This window comes from Durio zibethinus, chromosome 19 (genome assembly GCF_047325235.1).
Source record: "Durio zibethinus cultivar Kanyao isolate XHJ-2024 chromosome 19, ASM4732523v1, whole genome shotgun sequence".
Classification (NCBI taxonomy): domain Eukaryota; kingdom Viridiplantae; phylum Streptophyta; class Magnoliopsida; order Malvales; family Malvaceae; genus Durio; species Durio zibethinus.
This window is the reverse complement of record NC_143180.1, coordinates 20,690,555-20,696,822: the sequence shown is the minus strand read 5'-3', so window position 1 is coordinate 20,696,822 and position 6,268 is coordinate 20,690,555. Positions and strand designations below refer to the sequence as shown.

Sequence of the window (6,268 nt, the reverse complement as noted above, 5' to 3'; positions counted from 1 at the left end):
TTCAACATCTTTGTCCAATCGAATTTACAACAACTAGAATAGTTCAACATCCAACACTCTTACTGTCAACTACTTCCTAAGAAAGCAGTAACAAGTACATCTGAAGCATACAAAGATAAAACGAAAGTTATATTCAGGAAACTAGTCCTAAGTAGTCACCTTCCAAACTGACCAATGCCTGAAATTCCCTCTCTCCTTCCATCCATTTTGTTCCGATCACAATAAATCGGATGACAACATCCTTCTCAATCTTCAAGTGCTTGTCATTCATGAAGATAGCATTCTCTCCAGGCACATAATGGTAATCGGGCATTTTTACGTGAGACAGATAGATGTTTTGGATTGGTCCACACTTCAAGAAAACTCCTTGTTTTAGTACCTTGTGTGCAACTCCTTCCAAAATCTCTCCTCTGAACATCTTGGAGGTGATTCCATGAAGACAACAGGGAAAAGCACATCCTCTGTGCTGTCTAACTTTGCCCTCCCTAATGCTCTCCAGAGTTGTTACGGCCATGAAATATCCAAGATCCTTGGTGGCCTTCTTGCAAGCAAATTCGTCCAAAAGGCGGACCACTATAGCCTTTTGGAGCATCAAGCCTTTGGCATGCAAGCTGTCAACAGGGATTATGACATTCCATGGCAACTGCACCTTGAGAAAAATTTTGCAACTGCAATCAAAAGGGAAATGTAAAAGAAGAAGAAGAAGAAGAAGAAGATTGTAATTCGCAATGAAACCAATGTCCATAGAGTAAGAAGAAACAGAATATCAATCTTGAAGAATTCAAAAACCGATTTAGTCCTATCTCAATATCAAGTATGTTAAAGCCAAATTTCAACAATGCAATCAGACAAGATTGAAAAAGATTAGTTTTTAACAAATTGAAAATTTACCAGATTGACAACTATAAAGTAAGGCATCAGAATCATTGACAAAACGATAGATTTAGAATAAAAGGAAAAATGGCTTTTTACGTGAACCGATGATTTTGAAACAAATTATTTCTTTTAAAGTAATTTTGTGAACTTTTTAATTTCTTTACAAGTCTAAATACATTATAGTATTTTTCTATTGTAATTTTAATCGAATGACTATATGGGAATTATATTAATAAATAATCATTTATATTAAAATTAGCACATAAGTTCTCTATGTATATGTGTATGTATGTATTCCTATGCTTAGGTTTAAAATTAGCAATTCAAACTTTATTTTTTATAAAAAAAATTTAAAACTTTGCATTTACAGCAATACAGATATATATATATATATGTATATTTAATTTCTACTTATTGCTCGGAGACATTGACATTACAATACTTCTCTATTAATAAAATTTATCATAATTACTTAAATGAGTAAAAACAATGCTCTGCATATGAAAATGAAATAATTACTTTATTTAAGAAACAAAAATAATTAATTAACTGCCGCATATAGCAAATTCCTAAACCTTATTAGAGATATATTCCTAATTGGAGTTAAATTTGCAATGTAAATATGAAGGAAGGTGACAGAAAAACAAATTATTATATATGTATATAAATCAGATTTTGTTTTAACACCAAAATCCAAAACTTTCATCAGAACCTTTATAAATCTCCAACTTAACTTAAAAATAAAAACAACAAAAACCTTGAAATTTATTTCCAAGATATTGCCATGGCTTCCAATTACTATTTCAAAATTAACCGTGTAATGGATAGCCATGTAATGATGATTGATTGATAAAAATTAATTTCTTTTAAAATATTTTTATTAACTTTTTAATTTCTTTACCAGTTTAAATACATTATTGCATTTATCTATCGTAATTTTAATTGAATGACTGTATGGTAATTATATATATTAAGAAATAACCATTTATATTAAAATTACCACCTAAGTTCCCTATGTATATGTTTGTGTATGTGTTCCTTTGCTTGGTTTAAAATTATCATTTTAAACTTCATTTTATAAAAGATTCAAACTTTGCATTTTTAAATTATGGGAAGAGATCAATTTACAAAAAAATATTTTAAATTTTTTTAATCATTGATTTTAATAAATTTAAGAAATAAGATTAAATCATTTTTCTTTTTTAAACTTATTTTTATGAACTCTTAGATCTATTGAAATTAATTATTAAAAATATATATAAAACGTTTTAATTTTTCATTGGTATAAGTTGATCATTCCCCGTAAAATATTATATATACATATTTAATTCCTACTTACTGTTTAAAAATATTGACATTATAATACTTCTCTATTAATTAAATTTATTAAAATTACTTAGATGTATACAACAATGCTCCTGTATATGAAAATGAAATAAATATTTTACTTAAGAAACAAAAATAATTAACTAATAACTGCCAAATTCAATTGACCAATAAATAATTTTTCATTGACCAGTAAATAATTTTTAGTTGATCAGTCAGTTTTCTATTAAACAAGCATATGAAAATGCAAAAATCATTTTTTGATAATAATTTTCTACAAAACAATCGAAACCGTAAATATAAAGGGAGGGAGATGAAGCAAAAACAAATTAATTAGATTTTAATTAGATATATATATATATGTATGTGTGTATATAAGTCAATTTTTTTACTTCAAAATCCAAAAGCATTCATTAAAACCCTAATAAGCCTCCAACTTACCTATTTTCTTTTCCGTTTATATACCAACAAATTTCACATTCTCGAAATAAAAACAACAAAAACCTAAAAGTTTCTAGTAAAAATACTTATTTAAAATATATAATTTTATTTAAAATTTTCTCAAATTTTGTACATTAATATATTTATTAAATTAACAATATTTTACATAATGATAGTAGAATTAGAGTGTTGACAAGTATTCCACTAAAATATATTTATTAAATTAAAAAATTAATTATTAAAATTAAATAAATTTGTTTCAACTCCTTAATCTCGTTTTTAAGTTTTTAAAAATTTCATTATCAATAAATAAATTATAGCTAATGTATAAAATGATAATCTTAAATTTATTACTTTATTGCATTTCTATCTACTAAAGGAAGAAAAATATTGGCCTTTTTTCCACATGCAGGGTTTATGCAGTACTGCACTGTGGGTAAGATATAAATAAAGTTTTTAAAGTGAAGTTTGTAAATTTTTTTACTAAAAATAATCTTAAAATAAACGTTAATAAAAAAATCCAAATCAAGAGACTGATATAGTTCAAAGAGAAGATCAATAATCTGTAACTTATAATAAAACCAGTCCCCAGATTGCGATTTATTGTAAATGTAAGTGAAGTCTTAAAAAATAATTAAAAGGCAAATGCTGGAAATGCAACAAGAGAAGAAGCTTTTAGATTGAAAAACAAACTAGAATCTTTTACAGCTAAAACAGAAAAAATTAAAAGAAAGAAAGGGTGAGGAGAAAGAGAAAGGGAAAGAGAAGAAGGAAGCTTAGGTTTTAATGGGGGAATGAAGATGATATATGGAGGTCTGACAACCACCGATGAAACTGCCAATTGAAGCCGCTTCTTCATCTTCACCTCTGCTTTTGAGCACGAACAATTTGATTTGCGGTAGTGTGAGAGATGGGTGTGGCGGGGAAGGGGAAGAAAATTTAAATTTATTATGCTAGGGTTTTGAAGATTCTTCGCCCTATCTTCTTTCACTGCTCTACTATTCTTGGTATATATTTAAATTTAAACTTATCATTTTCTTTTAAATTTATTAAAAAATTGTTTTTTGAATGGTCTAATCAATTGTTTTTAATGGAATTAATGTATTAATTTTTGAGATTATGGTTATGGTGAACTGTTTTGACTTTACAAATTGTAAGCTAATAGACTTCAAGGTTCGGCTGGAGTGGCTGACATGCATGCTCTTAAAAACCCCTAAATCAGTCTACATTTGCTTGGTCTACCTTTCACTATCTTAATCCCAAACCTAGATCACAAGCGCTCACTCCTTACTCCTCCTCCACCGACGACCCACCTCTGCATATATGATAATGTTTTCCCTAAACTCTTTTTGGCCGTTGATCAATTCTTCATTTTCTTAATTCGATGATGTTGGGATTTTTATTGATTTAGTACCTGAATTTAAAAAAGTGAAGGTTTATTGGTTTGTTTATTTATTAATTTTTGTTTATATTTTTATTGATTTAGGACCTGAATTTGAAAATGTGAGGGTTTAAGGGTGCAATATTTTTATTGATTTAGTGAAATTTGGTTTTCCATTTGTCACTTCTTGAAATATCTATTCTTGAAAAATTAATCAGCAGGAGGAGACACTTGAATTTGTTACTTTGAATTTCGGTGATCCATAATTTATTTTTTATTCTAATGACAGTTGTTATTATTAGGTTAAAAATTATGTCCATGCCAACCCATGACCCAAATTTAGTTACAGCAGCATGTCATGTGATTGCTATAAGAAAGTGGAGTATAAAAGTAAATATTTATTTTGTTGGAGTTAAAATCGCTAATGATGGGTTTTTGATCATATTATAAAAAAAGTATACTCTGCAATTTCAATTTCCTTCACAAGGCCAAGTTTTCTTCGTCTGTAACTTAAGGAAACCATGATGAAACTCCTTCAAATCAGAGCCCTCAGCTCTGAAACCTTTAATTAAAAAGCCTTGAAATCTTTCTATAAACTCCAGCAAGCCAAATGCCAATATTTAATATGTATATTCCAACGAATGGAGTAATTTCTTAGTAGTATCGAATGTTGGTATACTGTAGTAGTAGTAGTAGTAGTAATATAATTTAAGTCTTCTTCTCGAACTAATATTTTCCTACGTAGTCAATGGCATCTACCAGCTCTCTGCAAGCAATCTCTTCTGTCAAGTTGGTTTAATGCAGCTCACCTTCCCAATCTCACAGAATTCCGATCATAGTCAATGGCATCTACCAACTCTCTGTAAGCAATCTCCACATATAGATAAAAGTTGGCTGTTCGCAGCTCACCTTCCCATAAAAGCTTCTTCACCTCAACAACCACAGCCTTCTTCTTCTTCAACAAGTCTACGGAGTGCACACCAGATCATTCCAAACCCAGTAAGTACTTCAACGCATAATTAAACAACAAAATAATTATAGGTTAATTCTCTTTTTATTTTTATTTTCTCCTCAAAATTTTAATATATACACTAATTTTCAGGAATAGTTTTGTTAATATTTCACTGAAACAAATTACTAATATGATGTTTTAATTGTTTTAGCAAAAGTTCAAGAACTATACGTTTATGAAATCAACGAGCGAGACAAAACAGCCCTGCGGTTTTAAAACTAGGCCAAAAACCTGTTAACTCTCTAGGTGATTAGCATTTTTATGGTATTCTTCTTTCATACGTTCATTTATATCATCTTGCCTCCTTTCTGTTCATTTTTTTTATAATCTAATTCTTCTTATGTTATTTTTAGAAAAAGCCTTATGTAACTTTTAATAGTTTTTCTGATCCCTTTTTTTAGCCATGGCTAAACACTGTCTTAGGTTTACCTATCATTTACAATGAATATCTGCTTTCCTTCCTAGCTGTGTTGTATTTTTAATAAAATATTGATATCTTATCTAATTAAAGTATTATTTCTTGCTCAAGTTTATTTGTAATGTTTGAAGTTACAAATATAATGATTTGTGTTTCATTGATCAATAGAATGGTTTATGGTTCATTCAGCAGGGATTGTTCTTGTCTGTGACATATTTTGATCTTTTCAAATTAGGTAAATTTGATTTCACCTGTTTTTTTTTTTTTTTTTTTGTGGTTATAGGGGTTTATGACATATGGAGAGAGGACAATTGTCGAGGCTGTGTAGGGTGAAGACAGAACTGTATTATTGGTTGGAGAGGCTTACATGAGGTAACGGAGAGATTCAAGGACAACCTGGAATTTACAAAGCTCAAAACCAATCAGGAAAGAGTTAATCCAGACGCTGTTTATTCTGAAGTTCCTAATGAGAAGGGTTTTCAGTTCCTATGGCGCATTGAACGTCACGTATGTTGAATTTTTTTCTTTAAAGTTTTCATGTTGTTTGTAAATAATATTAGTACATGATTATGTGTTTTTTCCGGAATGCTTAGATTGAAAGACTAGCTTTTGATGAATTTATCAAGAAATATATTGCCACCTTCAAGTTCAAATCAATTGGCACTGAGACATTTCTTAACTTCTTGAAGGCATATGTCCCTGGCATAGAGAAAGAAATAGACCTGGTGCTGTGTACCGAGGGGACTGGTATCCCTTCAGATGCATATGAACTAATATCCAATCTATACACAAAATTGTGTCATTGGCAAATGAA

General features: G+C 29.3%; 1 pseudogene; it reads right to left on the bottom strand.

Annotated features, from left to right (window-relative positions):
• LOC149513517 (DNA-directed RNA polymerase V subunit 7 pseudogene) lies at window positions 1–5,472 on the bottom strand (annotated as a pseudogene).
• Between the last annotated feature and the right edge of the window lie 796 nt (window positions 5,473–6,268).